This window comes from Hyperolius riggenbachi, chromosome 12 (genome assembly GCF_040937935.1).
Source record: "Hyperolius riggenbachi isolate aHypRig1 chromosome 12, aHypRig1.pri, whole genome shotgun sequence".
Classification (NCBI taxonomy): Eukaryota; Metazoa; Chordata; class Amphibia; order Anura; family Hyperoliidae; genus Hyperolius; species Hyperolius riggenbachi.
Window position 1 is genome coordinate 90,889,849 of NC_090657.1, and position 14,132 is coordinate 90,903,980.

At 44.2% G+C, this 14,132-nt stretch overlaps 1 long non-coding RNA gene across 9 annotated transcripts in view; it reads right to left on the reverse strand.

Moving 5' to 3' along the window:
• Positions 1–14,132, reverse strand: part of LOC137541048 (uncharacterized) — a 617,426-nt gene that overhangs the window by 43,343 nt on the left and 559,951 nt on the right. For all 9 annotated transcript variants that reach the window (XR_011025074.1, XR_011025071.1, XR_011025075.1 and 6 more), the window contains one exon: positions 1,982–2,077. This is a non-coding gene — a long non-coding RNA (uncharacterized lncRNA). The remainder of the gene's footprint in view (positions 1–1,981; positions 2,078–14,132) is intronic.

Genomic DNA, 14,132 nt, shown 5'->3' on the forward strand with positions numbered 1-14,132 from the left:
AGGGTCATCTGGCTACCTATACTGGAGGGAAGGATCATCTCGCTACCTATACTGAAGGGGGGCAGCTGGTGACAGTGGCCTTGAGCGGTAGAGAGTACAAATCCGGCCCTGGGGGACTCCCTGTCTTTGGAATATTAGACTTTTTCTCTCCATATCCAAAACCAGTATACACTTATGTTATCGTGTTATATAAATATTAAATAATCTATTAAATAGGAGATAGAATAGCAATACTACACCTGGCTAATATGATCAAACATGAAACTATATTTACTGAAGTACTTTTAAATGTAAAGTGGACCTAAACTTTTTCACATGACAGAAGGAAAACAGAGAAATGCCCCCCGTATGTATTTAGAGACTTTAACCTGTTTAATTCCCCCTCATGTGTCTAATCACAAATTGTAATTTGATCTCTCCCGTGTCACATGACTGCTATGGCAGATAAGCTCATTTGAAAGCACAGGCTGTTAATATGTCTGCTTCCATGAATCAGGAAGTAGAAACAGTGCAAATTAATTTTAAGATTGGTATCAGCTGTAACAAAGACATGTTTTTTGTTTAAAGGTTATTATGCTGTTGCGTATCTTTTAGAGCAGAGAGGATGTTCTGAGTTCAGGTCCGCTTTAAGTCAGTGTTTGAACCATGAGGAACCAACCAGTAGCTTTCTTTTTTGTATAACTGTGCCTCTGAATTATAAAACTTTATTCCTGGAACGATAATTTGCGGTCATAAATCTGTGGTCTTGTATTATTCAACATGTGTAAGGGTCCTTTTACACTAGCAGGTGGTTCCTGCATTGTGTTACCCCATTTTACTGCAAAGGGCCGCATGGGGACTGTTACACTTATTGCGTCTGTTGTGGTGCACCGGAAGTATCTGAGCAGATGAAAATAAAATGAGCATTACAACAAACGCATGCACGGACCAACAGGGCCGGATTTGTACTTTTTACCGCCCAAGGCCAACTATACTGTCTGTATGGTTGTTATCTCTGTGTGCCCCAATGAGCATTTTACTTACTTTCCATCATTGGATGTCACAGACAATAAGTATTTTAGTAATATGCGTATAGAATATAAGTTGTGTTTTCCTTAAGAACGTTATGTTATGTTTGCCATTTTGTTAATGATGGACCCACTGTGTCACCAGGAGAATTAGGCTGATATGTACCTGCAGGGATAGAGCTTACAGGTCTTGCAGGGACGACACAAGTACAGGACACAGAGTACGAAGGGTTAAAGCTGTCCTTGTAGATGGGGATGGCTGCACAGAACAGCTTTACTGCCCTTCACTGAGCCGCCCCCAAAATTTCTTGTGCCCTAGGCCATGGCCTATGTGGCCTTGCCAGAAATCCGGCCCTGCGTACCAACAAGAGTCCCAGTGACTACCTACCTGCCCTGTCACTGAATGGGGTCATATGATTGTTGTGATGTTGCTGACCCATCTTATCGCAACGCAGAACACATTGCACCGCAATGCAAAAATAAAGTGCAAACCGACCTAAAATGTTGGTAGCATTATACACTTCAAAGATAATCATGTACTTTTTATGCCACTTCTGATACCTGTACCCCAGACGATTATGTTATTTACAAGGTGTATGGTCTGCATTGGGAACAGGTGTGTTACATGTGGCTGTCAAACAGTATCCACGTGACAACAGCTAAAGCTCTAGTGAAGTCCATGGCAAAACAGTGAAAGGATAGCAGTGATACAAAACATTTGGAGATGGAATAACCTTGCCAGGCCTACCATTCTTTCTTTGACAACGGACTTCACTAGCGCTTCATATGTTGCCACTTGGATACTGTTCCACTTCCCCATGACAGCCAAATGTAACACACATGTCCCCAATGCAGGTCCAAGACCATCTAACAATAGCACCCTCTGGGGTACAACTTCCAAAAGTGACACTATTTAAAATGTACACTGTACAAAGTAGTTTGTGAACAGTACAAGATATATGTTATATACACACCGCAACATTAGAAGATGCTTTGTAGGGGTCACACTTGTATGGAAGCTTGTATCCTTCCTCAAATCTTCACTCACCAGAGCAAGAAGCCTGTTAAAGCTGTTCATACAAATAATAGGTTTATATTGTATTTATTACAAACATAATGCAATTTTGTATTTCATACTTAACTTATTTGTACAGTCACACTGTTCTATTTTTTCTCAATAAATATCACTCTTGTGCATCTAATTAATGCTACCAAAGTGGTAGATTTATGTTATTTGTGTTTACTAGTCAACCACTTGCACTTTAAGGACATATTTGTAGTGTGAAGACTACTGCAATTAAAATACTTTGCACTACATGATTGTAATTTGAAAAATGTTGATACAACAAATAGTACAGTGTTTTATTGTAAAAAATTGGCACTACAGATAGATTTTTTTTACATGCTAATTATTACCACTTTAATGCTAGGTTTGCTGTATTTGCAATATGCATAGTACTGAAATAGGATTTTTACTTGATTTGCAATATCATACTGTAATTTCATTATGTTCGAAAGAGAAAAAGAAAGGGGGATTGTCGGTGACTTCTCATTAAACAAATTTGCAGTTAAAAAGAATTTCATTAAAAGATATTTTCATTACACAAGCCGATCTGGGAAATTTGGGTACCCATCATCGGCAGAAGTTTGGGCGCGGCCATAGAAAAGTATTCAAATATCGGCATTAAGGGGAAATCAGGGCACCCGAAGATTACCGCTCTTTCCCCATATTTTTCTACCCGATTGGTTGGGGTTTAATGTTAGTCATGGGGGTGAGGACTGGTCAAGGTTAGCCATGAAGGGGGCTACCTTAACCTAAACCGCCCCCCTTACAGCTAAACATAACCCCCCCCCCAGGTTATGGTTAGCTGTAAGGGGGGCGGTTAAGGTTAGTCATGGGGGTAAGGACTTGTCTAAGTTAACCATTGGGGGGGGGAGGGGAAGTGTTATGATTAGCTGTAAGGAGGGGGGGGGGTTAAGGTTAGTCATGGGGGTGTGGAGTGGTCAAGGTTAGCCATGGGGAGAGAGTTATGGTCAGCTGTAGGGGGGGGGGGGTTAAGGAGGGGGGGAGGAGGGAGTACACTTCCTGAAGTTGTAAAAGTAGTGTAGGCCTGCAATTGAATATTCAATGAGATTTCTGACCTTAAAACACTGCTTTGTGTCAAATGCAGGTTTTTTTCTGGGACTTTTGATGTGTATTTCACTCAACCATGTCTTACACCAGGTAATAGACCCCTTGAAACATCTTTTGTATCATTTTTCTAGTCAGCAGAAATGTTTCTAAATATTTTAAGTTCGCCTCCCCATTGAAGCCTATTGCGGTTCGCGAAAGTTTGCGAACTGAAAATCGGAGGTTCGCGACATCTCTAGTTGAGATTAGTCATGGGATGAGGAGTCGTCAAGGATAGCCAGGGAGAGGAGTTATGGTTAGCTCTGGGGGGGGGGGGGGGGTAAAGGTTAGTCACAGGGGTGAGGAGTGGTCAAGGTTAACCATGGGAGGGGGAGGAGTTATGGTTAGTTGTAAGAGGGGAGGTGTTTAACGTTAGCCATGGGGGTGTGGATTGGTCAAGGTTAGCCATGGGGAGGGAGTAATGGTTAGCTCTAAGGGGGGGTTAAGGTTAGCGATGTGGGTGAGGAGTGGTCAGGGTTAGCCAGAGGGGGAGGGGAGTTATGGTTATCTGTGAGGGGGGGGGGTATAAGGAGTTGTTAATGTTAGCCTTAAGGGGCATTATGTTTAGCCTTAAGGGAGGGGGTTAAGGTCAGTCATGGGGGTGAGGAGTGCTCAAGGTTAACCATGTGGGCGAGTTATTGTTAGCTGTAGGGGGGGGGGTAAGGTTAGTCATGGGGGTGAGACGTGGTCAAGGTTAGCCATGGGGGGAGTTATGGTTAGCTGCTGGGGGGTGGGGGTTAAGATGGCCAACGAAGAGCTTCACAGAGAGGAGCAGCAAAGAAGGAACAAGAAGGATATGAATGAGATGAGCAGCTGAGTTCAGTACATCAGGGCTTTTCAACCTTTTCAGAAATTGTACCACGTTTATCGCATGAAAATTTTCAAGTATCACCAGTGTTTTTACAAGATGTCAACAACTCAATAAGTGAAAAAAATGATAAAATGTGCACACTTATTTATTGTATTTATAAAACACCAACATATTATGCAGTGCTGCCCCAGCATAGGTACAAAACTGCCCCCGGTATAGGTTGCGTGCTGCCCCCGGTATAGGTAGAAAATCCTCCAGTATAAGTAATATGCTTCCCTAGTATAGGTAGAAAATTGCCCCCAGTACAGGTAGCTCACCAGGCTCTTCAGACCTCCAGATCAGCACGGCGACAATCAGACCTCCAGATCAACACGGCAACAATCAGACCTGCAGATCAGCATGGGACCCAAGCGGCACCCAGCAGCCGCGCAAATCGCTTCAAATCCAGGAAGGGACGTCACTCCGCATCTGAAGTACGCTGTAACTGTGTGCTGCTCGGGCCCCCTGCTGATCTGTAGGTCTGATGGAGAGGGAGGGCGAGCAGGCTGTGGAGAGCAGTGCCGGTGCCATGGGAATGACGCCGGCACCGTGTGTTAGAGAAGGGAGAATGATCGGCGCGTACCACCGGCTGGAAAGCCCTGCAGTACATAATGAAACAATGCCAGCGTGTTAGTTGGTAGTCCAAAGTGGTATGTTACAATAGTCCAGACGAGATATAAGAGCATGCATTAACATTTTAGGTGTGTCCTGAGAAAAAGGTTGGATGCGAGACATGTTTTTGAGTTGCAGATTACAGGATCTTGCTAGGGAGTGAATTTGAGGAATAAAGGAGAGGAAGGAGTCAAATATTACCCCTAAGCACCATGCTTTGGAAAGTGAAGGTATAGGGGTGTTATTAACATTTATGGTTATATCAGGCAGAGAAGTGAAGTGGACAGAGACGGTGAAAAAAATGGATTAGTTCTGTTTTACTCATATTAAGAATATTTTAAGAAGCAAGAGGTCATGAAAGAGGATATAGCAGACAAACAGTCAGGAACACGTGTGAGGAGGGAGTTAAGGTTTGGGGCTGAGAAGTACAGTTGTGTATCGCCTGTATATAATTGGTATTGAAAACCAGATGAGTGTAAGTTGCCAATACCATGTATGTAGATGGAAAAGAGGAGGGAGCCAAGGACAGAGCCTGGAGGTAACACCAGGGCTGGTTCTAGACTTTTTGCTGCCTGAGGCAAACTTGTGAGGATGCACCCTCTCTCCAGTCAGGACAACAGTGCCACCTCCTCACTTCTGCTGTGCAAGTCAAATTAAACACTGCTGCATCCCCCCTCTTTACTCACTGTCAGACTCCTCACACGGCACAACAAGCTGCTTTTGCCCCAATAATGATCTCTTTACCTTGCTCTCCTCTTGCTTCTCCTGCTACTCTGACTGCATGCTGTTACAAAAATGGTGCCCCTGTAATCTCTGCGCCTGATGCAAATGTTTTACCTTGCTTTATGAGAGAACTGGCCCTGTGTACCCCCACAGATAAAGGGTGGGGAGAGGAGATCTGATCTGAGGAAGAGACTGTAAAAGGCCTTCCAGAAAGATAGGAAAATATCCAGGGGAGAGAGAGGCCCTTTATAGCTATGGATCAAAGTATCTGAAGAAGTAAGGCGTAGTCAATAGTATCAAATGCTGATGACAGATCGAGAAGGATATATATATTTACATAGAAAGAGGGAAAAAGTCCTGAAAGAGGGACAAATGAGGAGGAAAGAGGGACAGGGCTCCAAAAGATGGACAGTTGGGAGCTATATCAGCAGAGAAGGAGAAAAGCGCCGGCACTGCTGTCATTCACTTTTTATTTATTCCAATATAAATGTCATGCTAAAACATGCGTACAAACATTGCAACAAGGTGAGGACACATACCACAAGGTGGACGCAGTAGTGGAGCGGTGGGTGCAGAGGAAAAGGAGCCTGACGGCCGTTTCGCGCTATGCGCTTCTACGGAGGATGCAAGGGAGGGGGTGGGACAGTCAGACCTAAATATGCTTACTAGGGCAGTGTGCGGCGTCCTGCCACTCCGAGTCCCGCAGGACGCCGCACACTGCCCTAGTAAGCATATTTAGGTCTGCCCGTCCCACCCCCTCCCTTGCAGTCTCCGTAGAAGCACATAGCATGAAACGGCCATCAGGCTCCTTTCCCTCTGCACCCACCGCTCCACTACTGCGTCCACCTTTGGGTATGTGTCCTCACTTTGTTGCAATGTTTGTACGCATGTTTTAGCATGACATTTATATTGGAATAAATAAAAAGTGAATGACAGCAGTGCCGGCGCTTTTCTCCTTCTCTGCTGATATAGACATACTACTGCCTGAGCAAGCTGGGGATTCACCTATCCATACCTATATTGTGTGTGACGGAACCACTCCCTCCCCCTCCCACCTTGACAAGAGTGTATAGACTGCAGTGCCAGCGCTTCTATACTTTCATTTTGTATTGCACAGTTGGGAGCTATGCAGACATGCTGCTCTGATGATCTGCAGGTCTGCAATGTATACAGTGCCAGCACAGCTTTGGGGGTAGCAGAGACGGCACAAGAGCATTACACTCACCGCTGGGGCCAATGTGGCAGAACCATTCAGGCCCCAGACTGTGCTATGTCACGTGACATCACACCTGGTCAGCCCACACCCCAGTGCAGGCACTTACCGCAACCCCCTCACGATGCTAGGATCTGGGAAATGACATACTGTACGGAGAGATCCAAAGTAGTTTTGAGATGCCATTGATGGTCTTTCAGTGGAAAATTTTTCATTCTACATTGAGTGTAATGAACATTACTTTTGCTCTGTCCACAAACCTCATAGTAACTATTACTACACTCTGATGGTCTTGAATACTTAGAGATGTCATCCAATGCTACGTACAGTGACAAGAATGTGCAGTTCTGAGGTCAGCTGGTATTTCATTATGACAATGTACCTGTTGCCTGGGACAACCAACCTTTATTCACACTGCAATTAAGATTCCAAGTAAGACATTCATTAGTGTAAAAGTATGTGGTGTCTTTATGGCCACCAGTGTAAAGAGTAATGGAACTCGAGATAAATAAAAAAATAAAATAACTTGCTAAACAATCTGACATAATCATTAAGACTTTTTCCTGTGTCTGACCCAGACAAGAGTGTCTCAGACCCACTACTGCATTCCACCTGCCATTAAATCCTTATTAAATCCAGGTAACCTGGAGAAAACGTCTATTAACAGATTCTTCACAGTGGATAGTGCATCTTGAGCTATGAGACGCTCTTCAAGTATCCTGGAGACAACGGCTTTCCAAATTCTAGCCAATTATAGCCACCCATTTTCATTACCTTTTATCTATTTCTAGATGCTCTACCATTTTTCAGCTTTCTATAGACTGACCCAGTGAACAAAAAAATATTTAGATAAAGGCCAATTAGCATTGTCCTTGAAGCACGATGATGGCCAACTGTATCTATATAACAAGAGGATGACTTCTTCTCTTTTACAGAGAAATTAAAGGAGTTGGCACAGAACTAGCTGCAACTGCTGTAAGATCCCTTCCAAGATATGGACATTCTCAGAAACAAGGTAAATCCCTTATGATATATTAGATTATTTTTAAGAGCATATACAAGATCTCAAACTCTACCTCTTCTTGGCACTCACACTACATTGATATATAATAGTGAAAAGGGCTTGCAGATGCTGATAACAGTACCAGGTCTAATCTAGCTGGATAGTGCACTGGTTAAAGGCTCTGCCTCTGACACAGGAGACCAGGGTTCCAATCTCAGCTCTTCCTGCTCAGTAAGCCAGCACCTATTCAGTAAGGAGACCTTGGGCAAGACTCTACAACACTGCTACTGCCTATAGAGCGCCCTCTCGTGGCTGCATCTCTGGTGCTAGGTCTGCCAGGAGAAAAAGCACAATATAAATGTTCTGTGCCTTGTCTAACACCCCAAGTAAGCCTACCTCAACCTTTGAAAATATGCATTATCAGCCCAACTAAACTGAAAATAAACAAATTCTAATATCAAAAATAGATGACTACAGACAATATATAGTAGCAACAAAGAGGTACAAATAATAGGTGTTTCATGGGGAAGACTTTGTAGTCCACAGGAAGTAGGTGTTGAGAAATGTTGGTGCTTGATTGTATTATGTGGCTATTAAATGACAAAGAGAAACCGTGACAAGAATTGAACTTCATCCCAATCAGTAGCGGTTACCCCCTTTTACATGAGAAATCTATTCCTTTTCACAAATGGATCATCAGGGGGCTCTGTATGGCTGATATTGTGGTGAAACCCCTCCCACAAGAACCCCTTAGGACCGTGGTACTCCTGGCAGTTTCCGGTCTGTGAACCTTGTTGCAATGTGGGAAATAGCTGTTTACAGTGGTTTCCAACTGCCAATAAAGCAAGCAGCACCTACATCACCTGCCAGCAGTAAAAATGTCACCATGTGATAAATGTCAGAATGTAAATCATGGATTTAAAAGATTTTACAATGGGCAAACAGTGACCAAATCATTTATACATAATTATTGTAAAAATTAAGCACTTTTTTATTACATTATTTTCACTGGCGTTCCTCTTTAAGCCAGAGTGAATGGTTATTTATGGATTATCTATCTGTATAGCCTTTTGTGTGCCTGCAGAGATCACAGCACATAGCTCTGTCATTCAGGCTGGTTCTGACTTACTGCTGCATGGTAGATCATCACTGTCACACAGTCTGCCACAAGGTTAATATGAGTTGACCGCGCACTTATGTTGGTAAGGAAGGAATAAACGAGAGCCAAAATGATTGAATGTGCTCCAACCAAGATGGTTTGCTCCCCAGGACTAAAGTCCTTACTGTCATGATCGGTGCAGCTCCAAAGTCTTGTGGGAAAGTGTTGTATCCAATAAACAGATGAGGAGCACTCCATAGTGCAGTGATTCCCAACCTGTGTGCCGCGACACATTTATGTGTCGCGGCATCCCCGGCTAAGTGTCGCAGCTCTCTCCTCCTCCGCTTGTCTCCCCGGCAGATCGCCCTCTTCCTACTCGTCTAATGCTGCAGGGCTACAAGAAAATGGCCACTGCCATCCGCATTTGTGGCCATTGGCGGCTATTTTGTTGTAGCCTTACAGTACTACGAGCAGAGGGCGGAGGCAGAGCATCAGACGGAGCCACAGAGGGAACATACAGGAGGAGGAGGAGGAGAAGGGGCAGAGAGGAGGCTGTATGGGGGGTGATAAGGAAGTTCACACCCTTACATATAGGGTGTGACTTCTTCCTGTGGCTGGCATTTTGCTTGTGAATGAGACAGTGGCAGCAGCATATTGGACCTGTATCTATTGCACCAGCATACTGTCCCTCCTACCTCATTGTGCCAGCAGCAGCAGCAGCAGCATATTAGTGCAAGGCCTTCACACATTGCAGCAGCATATTAGTGCTGCCCTTCACACATTGCAGCTGCAGGATTTTGTACCTCTAACACCCTCTCCCTTCATTGTGTTAGCTACAGAAGTATATAGTTTCTGAGGCTCTCCATTGATTATTCATTGTGCGTTCAACACTATATTGTACCAACAGCATAAGAAGTTTGTTGCTGCAGCCGCTATTGTGCGTTCAGCATTATATTGCTTCTGAGCCCCTCTATCCATCAGGTCCAGCTTTCCCACTGATTCTTTAATCATATTTATGAAAAGCTCTAGCCCCCATTTTAAAGTGTATTCCAAAAGATGCACTCTATTGATTTTCTGTTTATTGACCTTATTTTTCTATTGAAAAAGCAGCATGCAATAATGGGGGTCTCGTATTAAAAAAAAAAAAAAAAAAGTGTCAGATTTTATTGCTGCAAGATAATTACTTGACACACACAAATGGTAGTCATTGTAGTATTTTTAAATAGAATGGATATTGTATAAAATGTGTACGCTCTACTGCACTTGGTGAGCAGCAATAAAATATGGAATAATTTGACCTAGCATTTAAAAGAGTTTTAAAGTGAACCAGAGACCAAGCACCCTCATTTATTTTACCATATATATCAGTGGGAACATTAGAGAAGACACCTACCCTGCTCTCTGCTTCTTCCTTCACTGCTCAGCCTGCTTGTTATCAGCCCTGATAAAATCCCCAACTGAGCATTCAGTCTGGCTTTGCTCAGGAATCATTATAGCTGGTCTTTTCAAGCCCAAGCTTGCCCCCTTGTGGCTCTGCTATAATGACTCAGCTATAACGATTTCTGAGCAAAGCCAGACTGAATGCTCAGTTGGGGATTTTATCAGGGCTGATAAGCAGGCTGACCAGTGAAGGATCAAACAGAAAGCATGGTAGGTGTTTTCTCTAATGTTCCCACTGATATATATGGTAAAATACATGAGGGTGCTTAGTCTCTGGTTCACTTTAACCCCTTCGGGACCGGCTGCCTACCACCTCTTAAGCCGGATCCCTGCTAGGGCTTGCTGGGCTGTGTGTGTCCCCTGCCTACAGACGTCCCCCCTTTCACCAGCAGCCTTTACTCACCTCCCAGGCTCCAGCGATGAGCAGCTGTAGACTCCTCCATTCTCGCTGGCTTCCAAGCTCATACTGACGCTAAGTCCCGGGTCCCGGCTTGATGACGTCATCGAGCCGGGACCCAGCACTTAGCGTCAATACAGCAGGGATGCCGGCAAGAGTGGTGGGCAGTGCCGATCGTCGGGGGAATGGCAGGAAGGTGAGTAGATCCTCTGCTTTCCCTCCTACCGCCGCAGCCCTGTAAGTGAGCACTATGATCTGTCGGCGATCATAGTGATCACATGATCAGCAGCCATATGCGATGGCTGCTGATCACTGAGGGGAGGTGTCAGCTGTCATATGACAGCTTATCTCCTCTCTCTGGTGCGCACGATCGCGTCGGGACCGTTCATTAGCGTGGACGTTGAATCAACATCCAGTCAGGGCGGTAGCACCACCTGCTGTATGTAGATTCAAACTACGTCGGTCCCCAAAAGGTTAAGCAGGGGGACGGCTAAAAGAAAAGCCACATTTATACAGCTCAGGTACACACAATGCAATTCTGACAGATTTACTGTCAGAACGATTATTTCCAATGTCTGATCTGATTTCCGATCAATTTTTCAATCGATTTTCCGTTCATTTCTATGAAAAAATCATTCAGAAAAATCTATCGGATAGTAGATCAGACATGTTGGAAATAGTCGATCTGACAGTAAATCTGTCAGAAAATTGCATCATGTGTACCTAGCATAGGCTCAGGTGTACTTTACACAGTGACAATTTAGCACTTGGGGCAAGTTAAGACAGATCTTAATCAGTCAGCAGGAAGTTTTTACGTTTTGTAATAGAATTATACTATTTATTGGCTAACCAAAAGAAAACAGTGAGCCTTTGGCTAATGAGCCATCTTTAGACTTTGTTCCTGTATACATGATGTTAGGACACACAGCTATATATACAGTCAGCAGGAGATGCATACATTGTTTTGTAAATATAAATAAATGTAATACAGTTGTCATTCTGTTTCAAAACATCCTGCTTTCACTGATGGCTAACACAGAACAATGCTTTGCTACTTCTAAAACATGTCAGGAAAGAGTTAAACTGTAGCACAGAGAATGTTGCTGTCATTCCCTAGGAAAGAAAAACAAACCATAAATCTAACAGGTCTCAGGTCTTTAACAGCTCTTACCAAGTAATAAAGATCAGTCGGGGAGAGGAGAGCTGATAATTTCTGTCCTTGAATGCGTGCATAAAGAAACTAATCTGAACTCAAAAGTTCTACTACTTGAGCCCATATATTTTTCTTCTCACAGCAGCTTGTATGTCCCCAACACTCATTATACTAAGGACAAGATCCTCAGATGACAACAGATGCTGACTGTCATCACACACACTCTGCAGTGAGAGAGATGCATGGATCTCTGGAATTCAGGTAGAATAGAGCAAAGCAGAAGTGATTTACTTTGACATGTGACCTCTTACCTCTCCAAGTCCTGCGCCCTGCTGAATTTTATCGCCCTAGGCCATGACCTTTGTGGCCTTCCCAGAAATCCGGCCCTGAGCGCAGTGAGATGCCAACCTGGAAAGGTCGGCATCTGCACCAGAAGCCACCAGAGCAGCGGTGAGGACACAGGATGGCTGCCAGGGGCTGGAGGAAATTCCAGGTAAGTAGAGCAGGACCATCCTTTTAAAGGACATCTAAGACCAAAAAAGAAACGTGTAATGTGTAATGGAGCGGTTGAAGAGATCAGCAGCACCACGTGGATGTATTCAAGCTCTTTATTGCATAAAGATAGCGCCCAGGGACAGCGACAGACGCTGTTTCGGAGACAAGCTCCTTTCTCAAGCTGTATAGGCTCACTCAAAAGAGATAACAAACATAAAGGCATTTATATACAGTTTCAATAGGGTCACATGGACCAATCAGATAACATCACAATACAAAAAAGCATAAGTATCCAATCACAGGGCAAAGCATAATGAGAGGACCTGATGGGAAACAGATATGTAAATCAGCAGCCGTTATCACAGCATGATTTGAAAAGTCTCATAACCCCAATGGCCAATCAGCACTTACCAAGTCAGGAGGACCTGATGGGAAACCACAGCAATGTCATAACGCTCCTCCCAATCTCCCAGGGGGCAATGCGAGAAGCGTACTGCTGAAAAACGGAACGAATGACGTCATGACGTCATCCGTTTCCATGCGTAAAAGCCTCTTAGCAAAGCGTAAAAATGTACGCATAAAATTCTCAATAGCATCCATGCGTAAAAGCGTCCTAGCGATGCGTAAAAGCGTACGCGTACAAAAAGGCCTCCGTGCGTAAAAACGTCCAAACCGTTTTTTTCGCATTTTTTTGGCGAAAAAAAAACGCGGAAAAAACTTACGCATAAAATCAAATACAGAACAATATAGAATAGCCGCTATGCTGAATGCAAAAATATGCAAACTGGCGCATAAAATGCATATAAAGCCGAACATGCTGACGAAGTCAGCACCATAAAACATCAGATGATGACCAAAAGCGAAAAAATGCTAGTGCTGTGGTAAAGTAAGGCTGAGTGTGCCATGAGAGATAACCACCCTTATAGATAAATCGTTGTATTAGATGTAAAAGATACAATAAAGAGACCTGCACATCAAAAAGTAGCAACCCCCAGAATACTCAAAGTGTAACCACAAGGGAAACACACATAGCTGGACTCGGCAGTCAGCACACCGCCGACGCAGCATAGCAGAACGCACAAGAACATGTGAGGGCACAATATATCAATGAATCTTGTACTCAGGTAGGATATAAAATTTTAAATACAGAAAGAAAGGTCATAATCACGGTTGAGACCGCCCCCTCCCAGGGTACCCAACCTCCTAATCCAACCCGCCTCCCGTCTAAGTAATTCCTTTTCCCTATTTCCTCTAAAATGAACAGGAACCCCATCTATAACTTGCACACGGAGCTGTGGTATAGAGTGGTGGAACTGGGTAAAATGGGCCGAGACAGATTGGGACATATTCTTGGTCCTGATGGCCGATTTATGTGAGGAAATACGTTCACGCAGTCGCTGGGTGGTCTATCCCACATATAATAGCCCACATGGGCATTTTAGTATATAAACTACATATGAAGAATCACATGTATACAGACCACGTATGCTGAACTCAGTACCCTTGGACGGGTGCCTGAACTTATCTCCCTTAAAAATCAAGCCACACATATGACATCCTAGACATGGAAAGGTGCCATTTCGGCCGCTCTGTACCACAGCTCGAGGTGTGCGTGCTCGAATCTTGTCCCTGACCGTAGGGGCTCGTTTGAAGGATAACAAAGGAGGAAATTTAAACTCCGGAACCTGAGGAAAAGCACTTTGTAAGAGGCCCCAATGCTGCCGTGCAATGGACCCCAGCTTATAGCTGCAGGCATTGTACCTGGAAACAAAAGGGAGTCTCACTCCTCCATGACGTCTTCTGGTGGGTCTATTGGATACCAGGGTGTGTTCAGGGTACCCCCTTGACCTAAATCTGTCCCTCATTTCATTAAGACGAATCTCGCACTGGCCAGAATCCGACACAATCCTGGAGACTCTCTGCAATTGTCCACCAGGAATGTGTTCCCTAGTCGACCTGGGGTGGAAGCT